Here is a 27,385-nt window from a genome sequence, read left to right as displayed (position 1 = left end):
GCCACTTTCCTGTTCTGGAAGCATGTTTCCATTAGGGATATGAAGTACTGAATTGAGAGCAGAGACGCATAGTTTCCAATCCCGCCTTGTGACCCGCAGGACACTAGCACCACATTTTGGTGACTTAATGAAGACGAAATCACATTACGTGACATTTTAATGCTTTGCTCAAACTGAGTAATTTGGTAATACCTACCAAAATTTAACAAGCAAATACTCTTTGTTTCCGTATCTAAGATAGCGTTGTCAGCAGAAGGAAATAAAATGGACTCACCCAAACCCCCTAAAAGCAACTGGTTTAGTCCTTTTACCTCCACTCAGAGGGAGGGCACTTTGTGGGCTGTGTCTGCTCTTCCAAGGCAACATTCTCTCTGGTCAGCTGTTCCAAGGTCTCTATTGGGGAAGAAGTTATTAGAAAGCCCTTTTGGGTCTCACATTAAGCTAAGTCCTTGTGTTTTTCATCAGCGTTAAACCTGGTTCTTGTGTTCTCCATCTGGTGACTCTTGTCACATCTCAATTGGTTCAGAAGTCTGGTGAGGAAGAGTCATGCTCTTTATTAGATCCTGTCAAAACCCCAAAGCATTGATATGCAGTGATCCTCGAGATATAAAATTAAGTGGAAAAAAAAAAAAGGTGTAGAGCAGTGGGTATAATTTGTGCTGAATAGAAGGATTTACATATATTCTGTTATATTCATTTAATATTTCTGAAAGTTTATACTGTGGGTGCTCCTAAGGAGAATTTTCAGGCAAAGAAAAAGGAAAAGAGAATGGCTTATTTTTTACTGTATACCCTATAATCTTTTTGTCATTCTAAAACTGTGTGTATGTAACTTTTTCAGAAAAGGCACCTTAAAATATAAAAACTTAAATGCATTCTAATTTATTTGAGCACAATCTGTTCTTTGGAAGCAACAGGATTAATAATACTACTAGAGATCACTGATTGAGAAATCTGCTATGTCAGGCTCTTTGCTAAGCCTTATGATTGCTGTCTCATTTCACAGTCCTATCAGCCCTATTGGGCAGATATAAATTGGAGATGAGGAACTTGGGCCCAGAAAGGTGATTTATACAAGGTCACACCATATGTATTAGAGCAAAAGTGTAGACTTAACCTGTGTCATTCCAAGGCCCATGCTTACTTCATTCTATCACACTGGAGTTCAGCCTTATAACTCATTTCATTTATTCACCCCGGAAAAAAATGTATTTTGACCTGTTCTTTACTAGGATCTAAAAGAGATACAATTTTTGTCAATTATTGACATACAACTTGCATACAATAAAGTGCCAAATTTTTAATATGATGGTGAATGAACTTTCAATCAATGATTACACTGGTGTATGAAATGTATACACCTGTGTAATCATCTCCCAGGTAAAATACAGAAAACATCAAGCATTGCTGAAGGCAGAAGCCTCCCTCCTGCCTCTTCTCAGACTATCTCCTCTTGGAAAGGTACACATTATTCTGACTACTATACCCACAGATTAGATTTGTCTGTTTGAAAACTTCATGTTAAGTGAATCACGCAGTATATACTATCTTGTACATAGTTTCTTTTGTTCAACATTACGTTTGTTAGATTCATTTAAGTTGTTGAATGATACCTATTTTTTTTCATTGCTGGGTAGTATTCCATATATATATATATATATATATACACACACACACACACACACACACACACACACACACACATGTATATGTACGTATATACACGTATATATGTGTATATATGTATATATATGTGTGTATATACGTATATATGTGTATATACGAGTATATAGATATATAATATTCTTCAGAATATTTATTTATATTTCTCCAATTTACTATAGATGGGTTTTTCCAGTTTTTAGTTATAAACAGAACTGTTATGAATACTTTTCTATATTTTTGATGCAAATACTTATTACTGTTGGGTGTATATGTAGGAATATTATTACTGAGTCATAGTGTATATTTGTATTCAGCTTTGGTACACACCATAGACTGAATGTTTGTTTCCCCACCAAATTAGTATGTTGAAACCCTACCCCTCAACGTGATGGTATCGGGAGGTGGGGCCTTTGGGAAGTCATCAAGATTAGATGGGCTGTGAGTCATGAATGGTGGGTGAATATACTAATTTATATCCCCACCAGCTATGTATACAAGTTCCATTTGTTCCATATTCTGAGCAGTATTCAGCAGTATTATTCTGGAGAATGTGTGGGAACATCTCTTTTTCTTATGTAGCTTTACATTATTTTGCATTGTTTTACAACTTTATTCAAGTTATATTCATATAGTATACAACAACCCACTTGTAAGTGCATAGTTCAATGATTTTCAGTAAATTGTGTTGCAACAATCTCAATAACTCAATTTTAGAACTCTTCTATAATCCCCCAAATTTCCTTCCTACCTGTATGCGATCGATCCTTTCTCTTTCCTCAAATTCAGAAAACCACTGATCAGCTTCCCGTCTTTATAATTTGGTCTTTCTCAAAACTGCATGTAAATGGATTCATGCAATTTTTAGTATTTTGTGTCTGTCTTCTTTCACTTAGCATAATGCTTGGAAGCTTTGTCCCATAATATGGAGGTTCACCTATATTATTTTGTGTATCAGTAGTTGTTTCTTTTTATTGCTGAGTAGTATTCTTTTGTATGTATACACCACATTTTATCTATTCACCAGTTGATGGGCATTTGGATTATTTCCAAATTTTGGCAATTAAAAATAATGCTGCCATGAACATTCACGTACAAGTCTGTGTAGAAATAGGTTTTTATCTACTCCTAGATCACTAGGAGTAGAATTACCCGGTTGTGGGGCATACTTTTTTTTTATATTGCTGCATAAAAAATCACCAGAAACAGCAGTCATTTATTTCCTCACAGTTCGGTAGGTCAAAAGTCTAGACTGGCTTACTTGGGTTCTCTGCTTAGGGTCCCGTAAGATTAGAGTCAAGCTGAAGGTCGGCTGGGCTCCTACTTGAAGATTGGTGAATTCCATTCAAACTCATTCAGATTGTTGGCAAAATTAGGTTCCTTTCTGTTGTAGCACCGAGGTCTCTGTTCCTTGTTGGCTGTGAGCCAGAAACTGCTGTCAAGTTCTAGAGATAATCAACATTCTTTATCAGGTGGCTCCTTCCATCTTCCACCCAGAAATGGCATATCACTCTTCTTTTGTTTCAGATCTCTGTGAAATTCCCTTATTCCGTCAGTTGGAAAAAATGCTCTGTTTTTAAAGTGCTAATGTGATTAGCTTGAGTGGACCTGTACAACCTCCCTTTAAACTTCAAAGTCAACTGGTTAGTAACCTTAACTATATCTGCAAAATCTCTTTTGACATATAGCCTGCTGTAGACTTAGTGGGTACTCCCAAAATTCATTTGTTGAAACCCTAAAGCCCAAAGTGAGGTTGAGAGTTAATTCTTTAAGAGTTAATTAGTTCAGAAGGGTAGAACCACTGGATGGGATTAGTGCTCTTATGAGAGACACAAGAGAGCTTACTTTCTGTGCTCTCTCTGCCGTGTGAGGATATAATGTTCATCTGCAAACCAGGAAGAATGATCTCAGCAGGCACTGACTCTGCTGATACTTTGCTTGAATTTGGATTCTCCAGCCTCTAGAACCAATACAAATAAATTTCTGTTATTCAAGATATTTCGATCTATGGTATTTCTTTCTTATAGCAGCCCAAACTGACTAAGACATAACCTAACATAAACAAGTTTGATATTTCCTTATATTCATGGTCCTGGGGGTTTGGGGAAGAAAATCTTGGGGGACTCATTTTGAAATCTGCATACCTCATATGGCCATGCATGTTTACATTAAAAAAACAATGGAGCACCTGGGTGGCTCAGTTGCTTAAGCGTCAGACTTCAGCTCAGGTCATGATCTCATGATTCATGGGTTTGAGCCCCGTGTTGGGCTCTGTGCTGACAGCTCAGAGCCTGGAGCCTCTCTTTCTGCCCCATGCTCTGTGTGTGTCTCTCTCTCTCAAAAATAAACAAATGTTAAAAAAAAAAAACAACAACAACACTAACAAGTGCCATACTGTTTTCTAAAGTAGCTGTAGTATTTTACAGCAGTCATACCACTAATTTATAAGGATTCCAGATTTTCCATATCCTTATGACAATTTCATCTTGTCATTTTTATGCCCATTATGTTATGTATATATGAATGTATAATGTGGTGTATCATTGTATCTTGACTTTTACTATGGATAATGATGCCGAACTTCTTTTCATATGCTTCATATTTTTTGGTAAACTGCCTATTAAAATATTTTGCCCATTTAAAAATGGTTATTTTTCTTCTTAGTCATAAGAGTACTTTATATTTCTGAATATGTCATCATCAGAAAAATTACGTAAATATATCCTATGATTCTAGCTTATATTTTCACTTTCTTGACAATTATTTTAAGGAAGAAAATGTTTAAATTTTGATAGAACCCAATTTATATCTTTTTCTTTTATGGATCATGCTTTTGATATCAAATGTAAGTAATCTTTGCCTAACCAAAGGACACAAAGATGTTCTAGTTTTATACTTTTAAAACCTGCATTTAGGACTTTGATCCATTTTGAATTAGTTTTTGTATATTATATGAAGTATGGGTCTCTACTAATTTTCTATTGCTGCCTAACAGATTAACACAAATCTAGGAGCTTAAAACAACACACACTTACTGTCTCATAGTTTCGTTGGGGCCAGTTTGGGCACAGGGTAGCTGCATTCTCTGCCCAGAATCTCACAAGGCCACAATCAAGATGCCAACTGGGCCACATTCTTATCTGGAGGCTTAATTAGGGAAAGATCCATTTCCAACCTCATTCAAGTTGTTGGCAGAATTCATTTCCTATGGCTATGTGACCAAAGGCACTGGCTTTCTTCTGGATGTCTGCTGGAAGCTGACCCCAGGTCCTAGAGACCACTCACAGTTCCTTGCCATGTAAGCCTCCTCATTATGGCTGAATACTTCATCAAGTTAGCAAGGAGATTCTCACTCAAGCCTGCTAGGAGAGTCTTACACAATACAATGTAATTACGGGCATCATTCCCCATAACTTCTGCTACATATAACATTACCTAATTAAGGAGTGACATCCCATCACTTTTGACACTTCTTATTAGTCACAAATCATAGGTTCCAGCAGCACTCGAGGGGAGAAGATTACACAAAAGCATGGACACAATACAGTGGAAATATTGGGGGTCATCCTAAGGTTTATCCAACACAGAATCTAAGTTGATATTTGTTTCTTGATTGCACCCTTTGTTGCAAAGACTATCCTTTCCTTATTGTTGAACATACTGCCCTATTGCCTATTGGCAAATTGTTGAAAATCAGTGGATCATAAATATTATAAGGGTTAATTCTTGGACTCTCAATACTGTTCCTTTGAGCTATATGTCTATGTTTATTCCAGTATCAAAGTTTTAGCCCTCCAATTTTGTTTTTCTTTTTCAAGATTGTTTGAGTTATTCTGAGTTATTTTCATTACCATGTATGTGTTAGGACAGATTGTAAATTTTTCCAAAAAAAATATTATTCTGGGATTTCAACAGGGATTTTATTGAAATACAGATGAAATTTAGGGTGAATTGCCATATTAATATTTTGAATTTTCTAATCCATGAACATGGGTGTCTCTTTTATATTTATATCTTCTTTAATTTTCTCCACATTTTTTTTTGTAATTTTCAGAGTACAGGCCCTGAATTTATTTTATTAAATGTACTTCTATATTATTCTTTTTGATGCTATTGCAAAAGTCATCATTTTCTTAATATTGTTTTCATTCTATTAATTGCTTAAATAAAGAAATACAAGGGATTTTGTGCATTGGTTTTATATTCTGTGACCTTGCTAATCTTGCTTATTAATTCTATTATTATTTCTGTGTTTACATATAAGATCGCATTGTCAGTGAATGAAGACAATTTTACTTTTCTAAGTTCTAATGACTTTTTATTTCATTTTATTGGCCTGTTATACCATGCAAAATACCCAGTTAACTATAAGTGGTGAAACTGGACATATTGATTTATTTCTTACTTTAGGGGAAAAGCATTAATTCTTTCACTATTATGTATGATCTTAGGTGCAAATTTTTCATAGATCCCTTATCAAGTTGTGGAAATTTTTTTCTATTCATAGTTTGCTCAGAATTTTTATCTTGAAATTATGTTGGATATTTTCAAATACTTTTTTTGGATTTATATATAAAAACAATAGTTTTGTTTTATTTTTCATTCTATAATATGGTATATTAACTGATTTTGGATTTTAAGCTAATTTTGCTTTTCTGGAATAAATCCCTCTTGGACTTCTTTATATATGTTGCAGCAAACACTCTTTGCTAATATTTTGTTAAGGTGTTTTGCATTAAATTAATGATGCACATTGGTAATTTTTTTTACTTGTGATATCTTTCTTTGGATTTGGTGTCAGGGTGGATGGCCTAATAATATTACTTGAAAAATAGTTCTTTTTTTATATTCTGAAAAAAAATGTGTATGGTTAACATTTTTTTTCCTTAAATGTTTGGTAAAATTCACCAGTGAATCTGTCTGGGCCTGGGTTTTTCTTTGTGAAAATATTTTAAATTACTTAATTCAGTTTGCTTATTTCATATATGTTTATTCAAAATTTCTATTTCTACTTGAAAGATCTATTTTGTGTCTTTGTAATTATTTATCCATTTTACCTAAATGGTCTAATATGTTGTCATAAATTTGTTTGTAATACTCTATTATAATCCTTTAGTTGCTTTAGAATCTGTAGTGGTGCTTCCTATTTCATTTCTGCTTTTGGTAATTTGTAGCTCCTTTAATTTCTCTTTTGGTCAATTTACGTAAAAGTTTATCAATTTTTAGATGTAAATTTTTTTGATGTTTATTTATTTTGAGAAAGAGAGAGTATGTGCACATGGGAGTGGGGGAGGGGCAGAGAAAGAGGGAGAGAGAGAATCTTGAGGTGTTCCATGTTCAGCACAGAGCCCAATGCAGGGCTCAATCTCACAACCATGAGATCATGACATGAGCCGAAATCAAGAGTCAGACACTTAACCTACTGAGCCAACCATATGCCCTAGATTTTTAAAACCTAGCTTTGTTTTTATTTTTTTCCTAGTTTTTAAATTTTCTGTTTCATTGATTTCTGGTCTGATACTTATTTCCTTTCTGCCACTTTGGGTTAGATTTAGTCTTTTTTTCCTAGGTGCTTAGAATGTATCAGGATTATGGGTTTTAGATCTTTCTTTCCTTCCTATATAAACATTCAAAGCCATAATTTTCTTTCTAATCACTGCTCTAGTTCCATCCAATAAATTTTTATGTCATATTTTATTTTCAGTCAGTTGATTATGTTTTCCCTTTCTTTTTGACTTCTTATTTAGCCTATAAAGTATTTAGAAGAGTACTGTTTAATTGCTAATACTTGACGTATTTCCAATTTTCTTTCTGTTGCCAATTTCTAATTTGATTCAGTTGTAGTCAGAGAACTTACATTGCATGATTTCAGTCTTTTCAAATGTATTTAAGCTTGTTTTATGCACTCACATATTGTCTATAATGGAGAATGTTCTATGTGCACAAAACAAATGTATTCTGTTTTCTGTGGAGTAGAATGTTCCATATATGTTCCATATATGTCAGTTTGATCAAGCTGGTTGATAACGCTGTTCAAGGGTTGTGTATCCTTACTGATTTTCTGTCTAGTTGTTATGCCATTTCCTGAAAAGAGAGTATTAAATTTCCAGGTGTAAACTTGAATTATATATTCCTCTTTTTAATTTGTCATTTTTTTGCTTCATGCATTTTAGGACTCTGTATATATATATATATATGTATATATATATATATATATATTTATAATGGCTATACCTTCCTGACATACTGCCCTATTGCCATTTTTATTATTATGAAATAGGTCTCTCATCTTTTCATATTTCTTGTTTTAAAGTTTTGCTTTATATTAATGTAGTCACTCTATTTCTCTTATGGCTAATGTTTCCATGGCAAATATTTTTCCATCTTTTCTTTTCAACTTATTAGTCTTTGATTCTAAATTCTTAGAATGATGACTAAATTCTTAGCATTCTGTTCTCAGAAAATGGAATAACATCCATTTATGGTTATTCTTCACTCTGGAAATTTCAACAAATAAATGGCCATTTCTTTGGAATTTTTTAGATATGGAACTACTGAAAGGGATAGAAGGACACTAGGTAGAAAACATAAATAACTTCCCCAAATTTTGGGCAGGCAAATTTCATAAAGCTTGGAGAAAACTAAGTATATCAAAAGTAAAAAAAAATGCTAAAATACTTAGTATAAATGTAGTTAAATAGTAGTAGTTTGCATGACTAATTAAAGGAGACCAGACCTATGAAGCCATTATATTCATTCATAATGTAGGAATTTTTGTATGTTTTATTTACAGCTATATCCCCTTCACCCAGAACTGTGTTTGGTCCAGGAAAGATTCTCAATATATGTGTTTTGGATGAATGAAGGCTGCCCCCAAAGAAATATTTTATAAGAAGAAACTATAGGAGTATAACCAAAAATAAACATTAGTGAATTGTTAGAGGGATGCTCAAACACTAGTAAGTTGATTCTTATAAAAAGTTGGAAAGCTACACAAAGATTTCTGATCTCCAGTGAAAGGAAAGAAAAATCACACTATTTGGGACCAGTGGGTATCGACAACAAAGATTAAACAGAATACTAGAATTATAGTTAACACACATGTGTTCTAATCCTTGTTTTTTTCTTTTTTCTTTTCCTTTCTTTTCACTTGGACAAATCAACCTAATTGTTGAAATGTAGAGACTGAACAACCATGTTTATGGTTTCTTCTGCTTTTCACATTGAAATATTTCTTAAATGGAATATTACTTTTGCCTTTTCTGCAGAAGGGAATTATTTTCAATAGAAAAAAAAGATAGAATGAACATTTCCATGGAAATACAGTATATATGAAAATCACTTAAGATGCAGCCTACAAATGCAAATATCCAGAATCCATTGCCCGTTCCATATATTGATTCACTAGGTTTCAGATGGTATCCAGAAATCTACATTTTTACTGATCAGTCTAGATTATTTTGATGTAGGTGCCCTGAGGGTTAGACGTTTATAAAGTATAACCTTGGTTAAGAACTAAGTTCAGCCAAGGGTTGGGGAAGAGGCTATCCAAGAGCATCTAGATGCTCCAAACTAAGACTGCCTTCCAGCTGAGGAATATAGAAGGAGAAATTAGTGGAACATATATCATTATGGAAATATTTTTTGTAAATTATAAATTTAAATATTTAAAATTACTATGAATACTTTATATTATTATTATTGGAGATCATAGAAAATATAAGAGGAGTATTAAAAGTTGGTGAACTTATATTAGGGCAAAATGATGTACACATAATAAAAGCTATTACATGAAAGAATATATTTTGGTAGCTTCCTGGGTAGAATTAAAATTTTTTTAATGTTTGTTTATTTTTGAGAGACAGAGACAGAAAATGAGCAGGGGAGGGTCAGAGAGAGAGGGAGACACAGAATCCAAAGCAGGCTCCAGGCTGAGCGGTCAGCACAGAGCCTGACATGGGGCTCACCCACAAGCTGTGAGATCATGACCTGAGCAGAAGTCCGATACTTAACCGAGCCACCCAGGCTCCCCTCCATGGGTAGAATTAGAGCTATTTGATCAAATATACAAAGAGAGAGATTTTATCTTTGAAAAATAACTTCTTGAATATCAAAAATGTTTACATAGGTAAAAATTCAGGAATCGTTTTGACTTCAAGGATGGTTTCCGGTTATACACCAGAGATCTCTATTCTCAATTCTGTTCTCTGTAGCATTATTTATTAGTCATAAATGATAGGCATTACTATAATATTTGGAAATATTAGCCTGAGTATTTTCATCTGATACCTCTAGTTTTTCTCCTACCCAGTCAGCTGAGTGAGTAATCCTGTATTCGTTGCTATAGGGAAGGAATGTAGAACAGGGAAAAAGTATTCTTTATTGGCCCCTGAGTTTAAAGTTTAGGTCTTACAGTATTCTAACAAGATAATGCATTTGTTTAAGTACACAGAAAACATGGATTCTGGCATCTAAGATAAAGGTTCTGGTTGGAGAAGGAGAATTGGGTGAGAAATAGCGATGTGAGTTTTGATGATGGTAGCTTCCTCATAAATGGTGCCTGGGCCCTGACTTCATGCCCCACCAGGATGAGTGGAGGGAGATATGGCAGTGGGGAACTGTGTGCCATCTCCTGGATACAGTGGATATCAATAGAGTAGCTATAACTGCCTCTTGTGTCTAGACAGATAGAAATTCCATGGAATCTTACCCCAGACTCCACGAGCTCCGTATTTGCAACAGAGCCACAGTTTGAACTGTGTGCAGGGTCCAGTGTGTCACAGAAAAAGAAGTGGATCTGAAGGGAACTTTTAGAAGGGAACAAAGTATAATATGGCAGGACCTGCATGTTACAAGACCTAAGTTGTCATGAGCATGAGAAGGGCTCAACAGATTCCAACATGGTCAGATGACAACCTGAGATACATTCTTTCCTGCCAATCCCCCACCATCTGCCTCATATCTCACTGGCATCATTCAAACCTTCCTGGAATTTAAAGGCAATTCTAGATAATGTCAACTGGGTAATGTCAACTAGATAATGTCAATGTCAATTACAAAGATGCAATTTTTCCATTTGGAGGAGAGGGCCAACTTAAGTTGGGTGATAAAACCAATAAAGAGGCTCACATTGGCTCCACTGTATATGTATACAGTGTATGTATATGAAAGTTAGGTATATGATGTATATGAAAGTTAGGAAAATAACAAAACCATGTGAGATTGTAAATGTGTGGGTGTTTGGCACACGATCCAAAAAGTAATAAATAGTTGGAACTATGGGCCAAAGCCATCAAGATGATATGTTATGGAGATAATGTGAGCATAATAGAAATATTCGCGTAGAGCCTGAGAGCTTAGCTGCAGAGAGTATAGTTAAGAGCTCCAATGAACATTACAATGCATTAATAAAATTATAATGACTAAAGAAAAGGATGGCCCTAATCAACTGCATTGGAAGGATAGTAGTGAAGTGTGTGTGTCTGTGTGTGTGTGTGTGGTGGTGGTCATTCTTTGTAATGTAATTTACTTTAAACTGGTTTGAGTTCAGAGAAATGTAATAAATGGAAAATTTTTAACTGGGTCCTGTATTCTATGAATAATATGACCATATACTATATTTCTGATTAGCTCAGGGCAGTTCCATTAACACCTGTTGTCTTAGTAATTTGCAGATTTTACATAAAGCAATTGGAAGAATGGAGACTTGTTTTTATCTGTAGATAAGAATTGGTCCAATGGGGAAAAGATACTGACTCATTAGGTGGCTGTCTTCAAACAATAAGGGCTATCACATGCAAGAGGGATTAAACTTTTCTCTGGTGCCAGTGGGTAGAATTAAGACCACTTAGAAAATATCCAAGAAGAGGTATTTTCACTTTGAAAAGAGAACTTTTTATATATCAAAACTCTCTGAAGATAGGGAGGCTTCCCCAAATTGAAGTGTTTCCTGTCACTGGTAGGGAAATAAAAAGGCCAAATGGTTTCAGTAATGATATTGCAGAGAGAATCATATATCGAATGGTGGGGTCAAATGAAGTTTTGATCTTTCCCCAAACTGATATTTTTATAGTATTTAGGTTTAGAATCATGTGGGCAATCAGGAAAGGATTTGAAGAATAGAGAGAGAATGATTGTCAGAAACCATTATAGGTTACAAAGGGAGTTTCTAGAATAGAAACTGTTGAAAAACCTTAAGTATTTTCATGTTCTCATTTGTTATAAGCCAAATATATTATTTCCTGTGCTGCTCCTTCTACCAAATAATATAAAAATCTTGCCAGTACACTTTGCATAAAATAAATAATCTGAAATGGGGAAATTTTGATTTCTATAAGCCAACTGGCATCCTCTAGCAGAAAACACAGCCACTCTCTGGAATTGCAGAGCACCAGTGAAAGACGGCCCCTAGGCACTGCCTGCCTGTGAACAGTAGAATGAGAACACGGAAAATCTGGCACTTTCTGTTGCCTTTACATATGTATCTACTAGCATGCTTTCAGGAACACATAACAGAAGATCCAACTAAACAACAGAGATACTGGGGCGCCTGGGTGGCTCAGTCGGTTGAGCTTCTGACTTCGGCTCAGGTCATGATCCGATGGTCTGTGAGTTTGAGCCCTGCATCGAGCTGTGTGTGGAGCCTACTTCAGATTCTGTGTCTCCCTCTCTCTCTGATCCTCCCCCATTCATGCTTTGTCTCTTTGTCTCAAAAATAAATAAACATTAAAAAAATGTTTTTTTAAATAAAAAAATAAACAACAGAGATACTATGTGGCACAGCAGGAAGCCCAGAATAAGGCAGTTACAGGTGTGGTGGATTCAGTGGTTAAGGCTGTCCAGAAACCAGGTTGAATTCTCTCTGTGATTCTTTTTGGTTTTCCCTTCATAGCTGAACAACATGAACAACCGTATAAACTGGATGAAGCTGCACAGATGTTAGATATCGTTGTCACATTATAATGTCCAAAGGCAAAGAAGAGTTATGTTGCTTACTAAGACAAAGTAAACCTTCCCAGAAGCCCCACAGCAGATTAATGCAACAGCAGACAAGTCATTGGATAGTACTGCAAATGCACTCATGGCAAGAAAAAAAAAATTACTTGTAAAGGAAATGGAATCACTGGGAGTGGCCAGGTACACAACGGATATTCAGTGTCTGATCTGATTCAGTGTTCTCTCAGCAAGGAAGAAAAGTGATGGGAACCAGATGGACTGTGGCTAGGTAACTAACAAAGTCTGCTACAACCCTCTTGTGCCAGGTTTCAATGCCCGCTTTAATATGAAAATGGCTGTTGTATTAGGTTCCTAGGGCTGCCATAACAAAGTACCATGGGGATGCTTGGAAGGGAGGCTTAAAGGAACAGAAATTGATTGTCTCACATTTCTGGAAACTAGAAGTTTGAAATCACAGTGTGGACGGGTTCATGCTGTCTCTAAAACCTACGGGAGAATCCTTCATGGTGTTTTCCTAACTTCTGGTGTAGATACATCATTCCAATCACTGCCTGCGTTATCACATGACTGTCTTTTCCCTGTATAAATCCTTATACATTCTGTTGCCTTTACATATGTATCTACTAGCATTTATACATTTTTCCCTGTATAAATCCTTATACATTCTAGGAGAGTCACAAGGATTTAAAGAACTTCAGGAAAAAATAGTGAGAGTTGGCTCTGATGCTGGGTCGGACACAAACTCATGCATTAGTGACTATAGTAATTAATATTTATATCTGCCTGATACCTTTTTCTCACCTTTCTCTAATTGAACATACCTCCCTGTCCTCAGGAGTGTATCTATAATATAGCTGAAACTATCATATTCCCTTACTCTGGTACACTGGATTGTTTTTTTGTTTTTTTTCAATGCAACATCATCCTCTTGGGCAGGAAACAGGCTAATAAACCTGGTTGGTCTTCAAGGAGGGCATAGACCACAAGTATCTACTTTAGATTTGGCTGAGGAGGATAACGGACAAAGAATAAACTCCCAGAGGGTTGGGCCAGCCGACACAAAACAATGGAGAAAGACTTACAGAGAGCAGGATCAGTGTCTATTCAAGGTCCGGTTATTTCTGCTATAATATGACATATATGTTCTTAAAATTCACTGCGCTATGCAAAATCATGCTACAAAAACTATAGAGCTTATGGGGAAAATGAGGCTAGGGGCATAACACTCAAAAACTGTCAGTTACATATAAACATAAAAAGGAGCATAAGAAAAATGGCGGCACAGTTTTATATACACTAAATGGTTAAGGAATCCATAGATATTATAGTAAGTTCATCACTTTACCCTGAAAAAAACCCAAAGTATGCTTGTCTTAAGGGGGCATTGGAAGGCGTATAGCTTGTGAGTTACTGTGAAGTGGTAGAAGAGGGTTATCTGAAATTGGCCAGAACATTCTAATGCCAGATGGGGATGGATGTGGTTTATAACACACAGTGAATGGTGCTAGCTGGTAGATGTTTAGAGATATGTGTATGTGCTTGTTTTTGTGTATTTCTACTCATTTTACTTCAGCTAGCTCGTTTTCTGTGTTTGTCCAGTGTTTTTTCTGGACTCAGATTGCACATAAGTAAACACGAATTTAGTGTTATGTTCTACTTGTTTCCTAACGCATCAGTCCTTTTGGAACACTCATATTTTTAAAACCAGGATTATGGTGGATTGGGTTATATTTCTAGAATAAAGCCCATTGTCTGTCCATCTAAAGGTGTTTCACGGCAATATATTTTAATAAAACCTTTTGTGTTCGATAATCTAACAGTGTTTAAAAAACTGATTTTCACCCCAAGTTTGTGTGAAAGCCACAAAACCAACAAACTGGACACATATTCTGAGATCCTATTTTATTGTGTGACCCTGCTATTGATACACCTCTTGCTTCAGTAAAAGTAGGACTTGGAGTGCTGGCTGAGTATTCTATAGAGCCAGCTTAAATCAAGATTTATAATGCTGTTGCTGTGTGTTTAAAATGCATCTTTGTGCTAAATCACTTTCTTTCTGAGGGAACATAAATTAATCAGAACAGAAAAAGGAGAAAAATCAATTTTAGTTGGCATAGTCAAAGATCAGTTCAGCATTTCCCTTACAATGCTGATTTCCACACATTTCTAAATCAACTAGAAAAATTCTCCTTAGGGTGAATATTGCAAATATTGAATTTTGGTGTTTTTGTTTCATTTTTTTTCATTTAATTTTCTTTGTAAATATTATTCTTTAAATAATTTACCAACATAATATTTTTGTTTTCTTCATTCTGTCTCCGAAAAGTGGTAATCCCAAATAAAATGTGTATTCATCTCCTAGGGCTGGCACAATAAAATACCACAAACTAGGTAAATGAACAGAAATGTTTTCCTCACAGATCTGGAGACTAGAAATCCAAGATCAAAGTGTCGGGAGAGTTAGTTTCTTCTGAGGTCTCTTTTCTTGGTTTAAAGATGGTCATTTTCTCCCAGTGTCTTTACATGGTCCTTCCCCTGTGCGTGTCGGTGCCCTAATTACTTCTTATAAGGACGCCGGTCATATCGGATTAAGCCTCCCCATATGACATTATTTTACCTCAGTTACTTCTTTAAAGGACCTATTTACACACAAAGTTACGTTCTCAGGTACTGGGGGTTAGAATTTCAACATCTGAATTTTGAGAGGACACAATTCAGCCATAAAAACACGTCGAAGTGAAAAACATGGATAGGTTAAGTATGAAGTGGACTTAGAAGGGCTTGGGTCCCAGTTCTTTACTCACCAACTCTGTGATTTGGGGTAGTAACCTAATATTTCCAAATTGTAGTGATTCTGATGGAGCAGGGTATCTCTCCCAATTCCCAGGAAACAGTCATCCACGTGTGAGGTTCTCATCCTCCTTCCCACACTATTCCTTTCAGTCTGAAAACCAACACAGTCAATACAGAGAAAGGCAAATGTCTTACTGGAAGGTGTAGAGTAAATTTATTATTAAATTTTTTTAATTAATTTTTTTTAATGTTTATGTTTTGAGAGAGAAACAGGGCACAAGTGGGAGAAGAGCAGAGAGAGAGGGAAACGCAGAATCCAAAGCAGGCTGCAGGCCCTGAGCTGTCAGCACAGAGCCCGACGCAGGGCTCGAATTCACAAACCCTGAGATCATGGCCTGAGCAGAAGTTGGATGCTCAACTGACCAAGCCACCCAGGTGCCCCTAGTTTAGAGTAAATTTAAAAGAGTTACAACTTAAGGAGAAAGAAATTAAAATCCTATTTTGCACTTTCCCTTGAATCTCAAGAAGGAAAGCACTTAAATATTTGTGTCCTTTCAAAGAAGGGTATGCCCCATAACACTTTTCTTTATTTCTGTCTTTTTTTAAAAAAAAAAATTCTTATGTTGATTTATTTTTGAGAGCCGAAGAGACAGAGCACGATCAGGGGAGGGGCAGAGAGTGCAGGAGACACAGAATATGAAGCAGGCTCCAGGCTCTGAGCTGTCAGCCCATAGCCCAACACGGGGCTCAAACTCATGGACTGCAAGGTCATGACCTGAGCTGAAGTTGGCATCTTAACCGACTGAGCTACCTGGCGCCCCTCTAAACTTCTGTCTTTACACTCAGCCTTAAGTTCATGTACTTTGTCCACCACTTCCTCCTTCTTCATTGCCTTCTGCTCTTGTCTGAAGCTCCTTTGCACTGCAAAATTCCACTTTATCCACAAGGGTGAACCCACGCCACTCACTCTGCCATCATTCCCCAGGAATCAAGCAGATTCAGGAGCAAAACAGAACTTTAGCCATCGGTCTCTAAGCTTTGCAGAGAACTGAGGTGGAATGGAGATAGTCAGTTGGGGGATGGTTGTGGGAAGGGAAATGTTCAGCCTCATGCGCAGAGATAGACACTGATTCTTTCAGATAGTCTACTAGTGTGCTACCCTCAATGTGTCTATTCTCCCAAGGAGAGATATCCATTCATTTTTCCCCTGGAACCAGGACAAAACAAAACAAAACCCTACTATGAGAAGATAAGCAATGCCTCTCCAACTGCTATGCAGAAGAAATGTTTTCCTTCTTTGGATTTTTTTCTGAGGGAAGGCAGGGGGTAGCAGGAAGAAGGTGACAAGGGGAGGAGGAAGGGTCCTGCAGGAGTTGGAGTCTAATGGCTGCTATCTCTGTGGCCCTGGGAAGTGTTTCAGTTTCAATGACATTGCTAGGATTCAGAGTCAAGCAGTTTGAATAGGTGACTTCTCGCTACTTACATGTAAGTTTCGTGTAGTTTTTAGTGCAGACTAAAACTATACAGTACTTCAAGGTCTGTAAACCCTGTTTTAGGATACATTTACGTTTTTCAAATGATTACCTTTTGGCTAGAACCACTATTTCCAGTAATTCACCAAAATGACCAACGCAAAGGGAAAGGGGAGAGGCACCTGCTATATGTTCTCTAGGCCTTTTAGAAACACGGAGTTAATCCTTTGGCCACATCCATGTGAATCTACAAGAAAAGTGATATTGTGGACATCAAGGAAATGGGCACTTTTCAGAAAGGAGTGCCCCACAAATGTTGCCATAGCAAAACTGGAAGAGTCTACAATGTTACCCAGAATTCTTGTTGGCATTCTTGTAAACAAATAAGTTAAGGGCAAGATTCTTGCCAAGAAAATGAAGATACCTATTGAGCATATTGAGCACTCAAAGAGCCAAGAGAGCTTCCTGAAATGTGTGAAGGAAAATGATCAGAAAAAGAAGGAAGCCAAAGAGAAAGAGACTTGGGTTCAACTGAAGTGCCAGCCTGCCCCACCCCGAAAAGCACACTTTGGGAGAACCAATGGAAAGGAGCCTGAGCTGTTGGAACCCATTCCCTATAAATTTATGGCACGATAAATGCAAAAAATAAATAAACCCTCAAGACTATAAAAAAATAAAAAAACAAAATTTCAAGTGATTAGAGATATCTTTTTCATGCCATTCTGATCCTATCCCCCCCCCAACGATTTATTGTAGAGTTATTGCTTTTTAGGATAGAATGTATTTAAATATTAAATGTCGAGTAAAAATTACTGACAACCTAAATTTTCCCTATAATTATAATCTCTGAATATTCACTTCTGATGAGAACATGTAAAGTCTAATGACAGGAAGCATTATCAAAGATACAGAAATATTTCATAATAAATAGTTCAACCTATTAGATATCCATAACAATTCTAATTGTACATACCTAATAGTTTGGCCAGAGGTCAAACTATTCAGTTCTTTGAGATGTGCACCTTCCCTGTGTGGCTGTTTGCTTCCTCAAATCCAGAAAGGAAGAGTCTCCTCTCAAGATGGATGCTATAATCTGATATAATATAATCATATGCATGTAATCACATCCCTCATTACTTTTGCTACACTCCATGGGCGAGAAACAAGTTACAGTTCCCACCCACACTAAAGGGGAGCGTACCATAAAAGGCCATGAACATCTTGGTGGGGATTATGGGGGTGGGGGCCACCTTTCCTCCCCAGGTACATACATATTTACATGGGCTATTTCACTTACTCTCAATAACTCTGTGACATAAGTACCATAAATGCCTTTATTTTACAGATGAGAAAATTGTGGCCCTAGAAAGATTCAATAATTTGTCCATGTATATGCATTGGAGTTTTGATTCAAGTTGCGGGATCTAAAAGTTGAGGTTGCTTGCCTTTTTTAGGTTAAGGTTTATTATTTAATAATCAATAAAAATTTCATAATAAAGTATATTGCAAAAGGGGAATGTCTTTTCAACTACTTTAGAAAGAATAGATTTTAAAAGATTATTAATGTACTTACTCCATATTATTATTATCTATTCAAATAAGTAGTAAATTCCCTCTCAAGGTTAAAAAATTCTGAGCCTGAAATGATCTTCTGTTGGATTATTTGGACTATATTGATGAAAAATACAGATTTCTAGTATTTTATTCACATATTCATATTCGTTACAAGATTGTGTATTTTAGTGATAAAGTTCTGCATGTCAAAGATATATTTAAACCCAGATATTGAACTTAATTAAAATTTTCATTAACCTTGTTTCAGTACACTTTGAACTATTTTGTTTTAATCACATTTCTAAAAGGAAGGTGAGAGAGAGACAGAGAAAACAACCTGATCCTAAGCATTTAGTTTCTAATTAGCTGTAGGTTAGCTTTAAAGTGATGCAATGGTACACATAGGTCATTGTAATCATGAGCGGTGAATTCTTACCATGTTAGCATTTAAGTTCTCTGAAATATAAAATAAATGGCAAAACCTCAGGACCCCTGGGTGGCTCAGTTGGTTGAGCATCCAAATCTTGGATGCTCATGATCTCATGGTCATGGGATCCACTCCCCATTGGGCTCTGTGCACTGAGCATGGAGCCTGCTTGAGATTCTCTTTCTCCATCACCCTTTGCCCCTCTTCCACACACTTGTGCACATGCATATGTACTCTTTCTCTAAAATAATAAAAAAAAAACAAATGCAGAAAGTGAGGCCTTAGCAGACTAAATAACATTTGTTGCAAAACACCCAATTTACCAAGATACCATGCTTATTAGTGGACAGATTATAGGTGTGTTGCCCAAACAACTAAAAATGGAAAGCGATGACCACAGTCTCTAATGTTAGCTTTCACTGAGTGAGAATGCCCACCAGTACTCAGAGCCTGGGAAACATATACATTGACAGGTCAAAGTGAAGGACTGTCTATTAAATATCTTTAGGAAAATATTTCCTAAATCAACAGCCTTGGAAAAAATCAGCATTTTGTCAAGCAGTGAGTAATAACTTATGTATCCTTGAAAATAAATCTTGGATTGGTCAAGCAATTTTCTCGGGATTACACAGCAAGTACAAAACAGAGCCAAGATTGAAACCCTGGCAATTGGACCCAGTAATGCCTTCATCTAGTGCTTCTCAATCCTGGTGCCCATAAGAATCACCTGCACGGCTGGGGTGCCTGGGTGGCTCAATGGCTTAAGCACTTGACTCTTGATCTTGACTCAGGTCATGATCTCACAGTTGGTGAGATCGAGCCCCATGTTGGGCTCTGTGCTGACAGTGAAGAACCTGCTTGGGCTTCTCTTTCTGCCCCATCCCCATTTGCTCTCTCACGCTCTCTCGCACTCTCTCTCAAAAAAAAAAAAAAAGAAAGAAAGAAAAAAGAAAAACAAAAGAATCACCTGCACAGCTTTCAAAAATTATAAATACTTTGGCCATATATGAGACTAATTTAAATCACAATCCCAGGGTTTGGAGCTCAGGCATTTATATAGCTTTAAAAAGTATTTCTGGGGATTTTCAGTAAGTAACCAGGGTTGCAAAGCATGATTTTATGCTCTATTATCATCATTATATGCTTATTCATATCAGTAAATTTTAGTACCACATCAAATTCTCTCAGCTATGTCTCCTGGTTTTATTGTTTGTTCTTATTTTTTAAACTTTTATAGTTAAGAGGACATAAGTATTATGTATTTTGGGAACCATATTCATTCAGATGAAGCCACAGACACAAATTCTCATAGAAACCTATCAAACATAAATGGGTAACAAAATCTGATTTTTTAAAAAGCAGTGTTATCTTAGTTTTGATTAATTTGTTTTTACCTCTTTATGTTACTTAAAAGAAGACTTCGTTTTTCCTGGGGTCTGAATTCATGCCAGTAAATGGATGTTTTTCTAACCCCTGTGCTCATGTGCTTTAATAAATGTTTTAAAGCTTCACAAAACATGGATTTATACTGTTCAAATCATTTTGGGATTAGGTCCAAGTTAATCATTTGTTCAAATGTCAGCACAAGCTGCAATTTTAGGGCAACTTTAGGTAGTTCATTTATTTCCTTTCTGAGCATTAGATAACAGGGTTGTCCTCGCCTTTTTTTTTTTTTTTCAATATATGAAGTTTATTGTCAAATTGGTTCCCATACAACACCCAGTGCTCATCCCAAAAGGTGCCCTCCTCAATACCCATCACCCACCCTCCTCTCCCTCCCACCCGCCATCAACCCTCAGTTTGTTCAGTTTTTAACAGTCTCTTATGCTTTGGCTCTCTCCCACTCTAACCTCTTTTTTTTTTTTTTTTCCTTCCCCTCCCCCATGGGTTTCTGTTAAGTTTCTCAGGATCCACATAAGAGTGAAACCATATGGTATCTGTCTTTCTCTGTATGGCTTATTTCACTTAGCATCACACTCTCCAGTTCCATCCATGTTGCTACAAAGGGCCATATTTCATTCTTTCTCATTGCCACGTAGTACTCCGTTGTGTATATAAACCACATTTTTTTTATCCATTCATCAATTGATGGACATTTAGGCTCTTTCCATAATTTGGCTATTGTTGAGGGTGCTGCTATAAACATTGGGGTACAAGTGCCCCTATGCATCAGTACTCCTGTATCCCTTGGGTAAATTCCTAGCAGTGCTATTGCTGGGTCATAGGGTAGGTCTATTTTTAATTTTTTGAGGAACCTCCACACTGTTTTCCAGAGTGGCTGCACCAATTATGCATTCCCACCAACAGTGCAAGAGGGTTCCCGTTTCTCCACATCCTCTCCAGCATCTATAGTCTCCTGATTTGTTCATTTTGGCCACTCTGACTGGCGTGAGGTGATATCTGAGTGTGGTTTTGATTTGTATTTCCCTGATGAGGAGCGACGTTGAGCATCTTTTCATGTGCCTGTTGGCCATCCGGATGTCTTCTTTAGAGAAGTGTCTATTCATGTTTTCTGCCCATTTCTTCACTGGGTTATTTGTTTTTCGGGTGTGGAGTTTGGTGAGCTCTTTATAGATTTTGGATACTAGCCCTTTGTCCGATACGTCATTTGCAAATATCTTTTGCCATTCCGTTGGTTGCCTTTTAGTTTTGTTGGTTGTTTCCTTTGCTGTGCAGAAGCCTTTTATCTTCATAAGGTCCCAGTAGTTCATTTTTGCTTTTAATTCCCTTGCCTTTGGATAACAGGGTTGTCCTAACCTTCTGATAAGAGTTTCACATTGATCTTATTCAAGAAAATCAGGTTTATGATCATGGTAATAGTGAATTTCTAGCTGTCATTGGTTTTGAAGAAACTAAGAACTAAGTTTTCCTTAATTAACTCCAGATACAAATTAACTAAAATATATATTACCAGGTACTCTGCTAAATAATTTTAACTTATTATTATTCCTCACAAATATTTTATTCTTATTTTTCAAAGGCTGCTATTTCTTTTTTATGCGTGAGAAAACCTGGCTCCCCAAGCTGATGAGCAACAAGAGCTCATCTCTATCTAGACAGGGATATTTGAAATATCATATGCCACACTCAAAAATATATATAGTTTTTCAAATCCCTACATTTAAATCTGTTTTAAATCTTTGGATCAAGATATATGTAATTAAATATACAGCCTAAAAAGAATACTTTTGTCATGTAAAGCATAAAAAGAAGACTGTGGATTAAGAAAAATGCATTTTGGAAATTGAAACTATACTAACCCATTCTAAGAAAAAAGTTCTCCTTCAGCCTTAAATACCCTGAGACATAATCATAATGGAAAAGAATTTTGAGAACAACAGCAAGAGTCTGGAAGAGTCTGTTTGAGAGTGTACAATTTGGGAAGTTCAAGAGACATGAGCATATTAATGAGAACTTTCTGATATTAAGCCACTGCCATGATTTAAATGATTAATTATGATAACATGAAAATCATCCCACGATACTAAATCTAGCCATGACCGATTTTTGTTCATTATGACTATTTTATTACAAAGATATGAAATTGCACAGAACAGAACTGAGTTATTCTGAAACTATTCTCTAATAGGCAGAAAATTTAAAAATCTTTAAAAATGGAATTGGATCTTAATCTTCTACTTCTACTTAATCTTTCTAATGAGAGGGAAGAGATACCTCATTCTATACCAATTTCCCATAGTTAACTTGACAGTTTTCTTCAGAAGTAATTTTAGCGTATCATTAAGGCAAATATGGTTAACCAAGTACCATTTGCAGATAAACAAAGTGTGGCTTTACATAATAATTGCAAGGAATATGAAGAAAGAAAAAGAAGGGATGTGAACTTTTGTGACATCTGCACAAGTATTTGTTAATGCACAAGGGAAATGCAATCAGTGAAAATGGCATTATTTTAAAAGTTTTTCAAAGTTGAAAAGAAAATGAGATTGCTCTAGATGAATAACAGTTAAGCCCCAATAAAGAAAATAATTCTATCTCTATTAAAGCCAACCTCAGCCCTGCTGTGTAATCATGTCTTTAAATACCCAGCCCTTATAGCCTTGTCTTCAGTCTGTTTTTCTCAGTATTGCTGAGGAAATGGAGAGATCATTTTGCTTCATATACAACTCGTAAATTTTAATGTTGGTAAAGACAGTTAATTGCAATATCTAAATGATAGTGCCTTGTCACTTTTTATGCATAATTTTTTATTAAAGGGCTGGTCTAAAGTGTAGTTGCCACTAAAAGTGACAAGATGGTAAACTACTAGTTACTGCTGGGTTGCATTTCCAAGAAATGATGTAAATTAGTTTTCTATTTGTTGCGAGTAATGTAATTTAAACTCAAACCAGTTTAAGCCAAAAAAAAAAAAGAGAATTTAACTGGTCACTTACATGAGAAGTACCAAGGGTGATGCCTCTCTCCCTCCATCTCTCAGTGCTACCTTCAGCTGGGTTGGCTTCATTCTCAGGCAGTCTTTCTCTGTGGTGAATGCCCACCAGTAGTTCAAGGAGTACAGTGTTCCCATAGTGATCATACATCCTGGTTCACTTAGGATCGTCTGAATTTGTGCCTATTGTATTGGAATATCGATAGTCTCCCCTTTCACTCTCAGAAGTGTCTTTCTTGGACCATAAAGCATACGGTCACCTTCCCTTATAGCCAGGGTAACCACAAAGCTTGTGACATCTGCACAGTACAACAGAGTTTTGTCATGCGGCATCTCTTTAACATTTACTCAGTGCCAGTTCTCTCTCCTACCTTGATTGGAGACTTAGCTTCTATGAGTTTTTTGCTCACTGTAAATGATAGGCAGCTCTGTGGTCATATGTAGTCACAGAATGGCTTCAATTCAGTTATAAGAATGTGTCTACTAGGAATTTAGTTTCTCGTTTTCTTTTTTTTTTTTAATAAAGTTTCGCATTTTAATCTTTCTGCAAATGTTCCACCTCTCTTCCCCTTCCACCAAGAGGTTAGCAACTGACTACCTTTGAAGAAAACTGGGGTCATCTGATTTTCCCCTCATTCACATCTTTCCTATTATGGTACCTACTGTTTCAAACACACCAAGATGAATGTAAGGAGATAGAAGAGAGGTGTCGGGTGAGGATAGCTCTTAAGAGGCTGGATGTCTTCACAGGCTTTGTATATGGCAGCTGGTTAAACTTAATCTTTTGTCCTTGAGGCACTTCCAGTTTATTCGACTGGGGCCCACTGAAGTTTCTTTTATTTTTTTTAAATTTTTTTGGGGGGGCGCCTGGGTGGCTCAGTCGGTTAAGCGGCCGACTTCGGCTCAGGTCGTGATCTCGCAGTCCGTGAGTTCGAGCCCCGCGTCGGGCTCTGTGCTGACAGCTCAGAGCCTGGAGCCTGTTTCAGATTCTGTGTCTCCCTCTCTCTGACCCTCCCCCATTCAAGCTCTGTCTCCCTCTGTCTCAGAGAGGGAGGCACAGAATCTGAAACAGGCTCCAGGCTCTGAGCTGTCAGCACAGAGCCCGACGCGGGGCTCGAACTCACGGACTGCGAGATCACGACCTGAGCCGAAGTCGGCCGCTTAACCGACTGAGCCACCCAGGCGCCCTTGAAGTTTTTTTTAACCTGGTAGATGGGTGTCAGTTTTAGGTAGTTACTAGCAAATTCTTTGACAGCCCCTAAAGGTTCTGCATTCACATCTCACTTCTTGCTGCTAAGGTCTCTGCACCTTTCTAGGCAACCATGTTGAGCTAGACCCTTAAATAACTCTGAACTGCCTCCATTCTTCTTTGTGATCCATTTTGGTTCTCAAGAGACATTTATGAGTCTTTTGCCCCGTTATACTCTTAGAGTTCCAGATGACCCCAATGCAGCTCCCTCTCTCGTTAGCACAGGCTGCTATAGCTATTTTAGAAATGAAGCTACTATAGTCCTGTGTCTCCCAATTGCAGGAATATATTCCAAACTCTCTGAGAGGTCCCATGGAAGCCTTCTCTAGAGGCCTAGAGGTGAAGATCTCATACCTTCTCCCTCTTAGGTGGATTTAAGGACTCACAGGATGGCAATGAGGATCCCCAAGGAAATCTTACAACATCCTACTTTTTTTTAACACTTTGAAACTTTTGCAGAATTTATCTGGTGAAGGGATCAAAGTATTGTTTGGCCATTTCTTTTATATAACATTCTAGCTTTGGTTTTTCACATTTCTTGCATCTTGGTGTCTCTGTGGAAATTCCACTTAAACCTTCTATTACCTTAGTGATCCCAGAAAGAAAACAATTCTCTTTCCTTTAATGTCCAAATAATCACCACGAAAGGATTATGTTTGATCTTGCTTGGGACACATGCCCATGGAGAGAGGCTAATTTGATGGTCAGTTTAGGTCATATACTTATTTTTGTGATGGGGGAGATGGGTCTGTGTGAGTAGCAGCTCTACCAGAAGAGACAGGGTGGTAAAGTATCAGCTTCGAGACAGCAAAAAAGTGGCAGTTGCTATATATTTCTTTTGTTTTCAAATATAATTTCATTTTTTTCAGAGAGTATTTTAATTCTTTTAAGCTAATTGAGACTTGCTTTATTGACCAGTGTATGGACTATCTTGATGTATGTTACATGTATACTTTATTTTTTTTTAATTCTTTAATGTGTATTTACTTTTGAGAGACAGAGAGATAGAACATGCGTGGGAGAGAGAGAGAGGGAGACACAGAATCTGAAGCTGGCTCCAGGCTCTGAGCTGTCAATAAATGTCAATAAAAACAAGCTGGTTGATGTTGTTTGAGTCTTCTATAAATTTATTGGTTGTCTCTCTACTTGTTCTGTAAGTACTGAGAATGAGGTTGAAATAGGCAACTGTAACTGTATTTTTCATTTAGTTCTTTCTGTCAGTTCAACTGTCTCATCTTAGTTCTTTAAGTTTTTGTTTCACATCTTGTGAAGAATGTTTGAAGCATATTATGCATTTAGGATTATCATAACTTCTTGGTAAATAGAACACTTGACATACTTATTTTAGAAGTCCCTCTTGTCTATGCTAATATTTTGTGTTCTAAAGTCTGCTTGGTCTTAGTTTTCATTAACTTTGGAAAATTTTCAGACATCATTTCTTCAAATATGTGTGTGTGTGTGTATGTGTATGTATATGCATATACTACATATACATACATAAATACATATACATATAAGTATTTTTCTTCCTTTTGGCTAGTTTTGCTTGCTTTAACTTCAAACTCACTGTTCTTTCCCTACCCCACCCCTTATAGGCTCTAACTTGCTGGTAAGTTCATCTAGTAAGATTTTTATTTCCAATACTGTATTTTTCCTATCTAGAAGTTTCTTTTTTCATATATTCCATCTCCCTCTTAATTATGAGCATTAAGATGTACCCATTTACGTACCTGAGTATATTCAAACACTTAGGGTAACTGTGTTAATGTTCTTAATCTGCTAATTTTTATTATAGTTGCCATTTTGGTGTCTGTTTCTATTATCTGATTTTTCTCTTTGTTATGAGCCACGTTTTCCAACCTCTTTGCTTATTTATTTATTTTTGACTGGATGCCAGATATTATAATTTTTACATGGTTGAGTACTTGATTTTATTGTATTCCTTTGAATAGTGTTGGAATTTGTTCTGGTAGGTAGATGACTAACTTGTGGGACAGTCTGATCTATTTAAGGTTTGCTTTTAAGCTTTTTTCAGGGTAGTTTTTCTAGTATCCTCTAACCTTGGGTTTATTTAGCTCTATTTCTTAGCCATGACCATTTTTTAAATCTCTACTGATTGCCCTGTATATCAGGTGAGCCCTCTCAACTCTAAATAGTGAGAATTCAAAAGATTTTCAGCCCCTGTATGAGCTCTTGGAGAGTTTCTGTCTCACATTTCTCTAGTAATTGTTCTTTCCAAGGAAGTGTTATTTTTCTAGTCTCATGAGGACCTCCCCTATGCATTCACAGATTAGTGTTCAATCAAAAATTCAAAGGACAGGTTTTATAGTTCTTTTTTTTTTTTTTTTATTCTGTCCTGTAAATCCTTGACCTTATGACCTCTCCAAACTCTGATCACTGTCTTCTCAGCTCAATGAGATAAATGAGCCATATTTAGAATTTCATACTCTTCTCTTGAAATGTTCTCTGGGAAGAAAGCTGGTTGAATTATAGACGTCATCTCATTTGTTTATTTTGTGCCAGGGACCATGGTCCTGCACTGTTCTCTTATCTGTAAGGATAGCTGTTTTCTATATCTTGTTCAGTTTTTCTAGTTGTTTACAGCAGGAAGGTAATTCCAAACTCTGTTACTTCCACATGGAAGGAAATGCTGCCATCAGTGATTTTAAAAATAGCATTTCCTCTGTGATTTTTTTTTAAATTGCTTATAAGCCCTACGTGTGCAATTGGGGAAGTGGTTTTCTTTAACACAAAAGGTGCTCATATCTACTTGTCCTAAAAATTTGCTTGAATGAAATTCATTACACAGATGATTTTCTACATTTTTCCTCATCTTGAAACAATATAACTGCTCAGTGGAATACACAGAATGATTTTAATTT

The 27,385-nt window shown here is 36.5% G+C and overlaps 1 long non-coding RNA gene across 1 annotated transcript in view; it reads right to left on the bottom strand.

The window, feature by feature from the left end:
• Positions 1 to 235: 235 nt before the first annotated feature.
• Positions 236 to 27,385, bottom strand: part of LOC121028216 (uncharacterized) — a 45,354-nt gene continuing 18,204 nt past the window's right edge. The window contains exons 3-7 of the long non-coding RNA XR_005789127.1: positions 17,857 to 17,976; positions 17,066 to 17,130; positions 15,423 to 15,562; positions 2,414 to 3,107; positions 236 to 393 (exon numbers count right to left, since the gene is read on the bottom strand). This is a non-coding gene — a long non-coding RNA (uncharacterized LOC121028216). The remainder of the gene's footprint in view (positions 394 to 2,413; positions 3,108 to 15,422; positions 15,563 to 17,065; positions 17,131 to 17,856; positions 17,977 to 27,385) is intronic.

This window comes from Herpailurus yagouaroundi, unplaced genomic scaffold (assembly GCF_014898765.1).
Source record: "Herpailurus yagouaroundi ecotype Mexico unplaced genomic scaffold, PumYag 28, whole genome shotgun sequence".
Lineage (NCBI taxonomy): Eukaryota > Metazoa > Chordata > Mammalia > Carnivora > Felidae > Herpailurus > Herpailurus yagouaroundi.
This window is presented reverse-complemented; position numbering and strand designations above follow the sequence as displayed.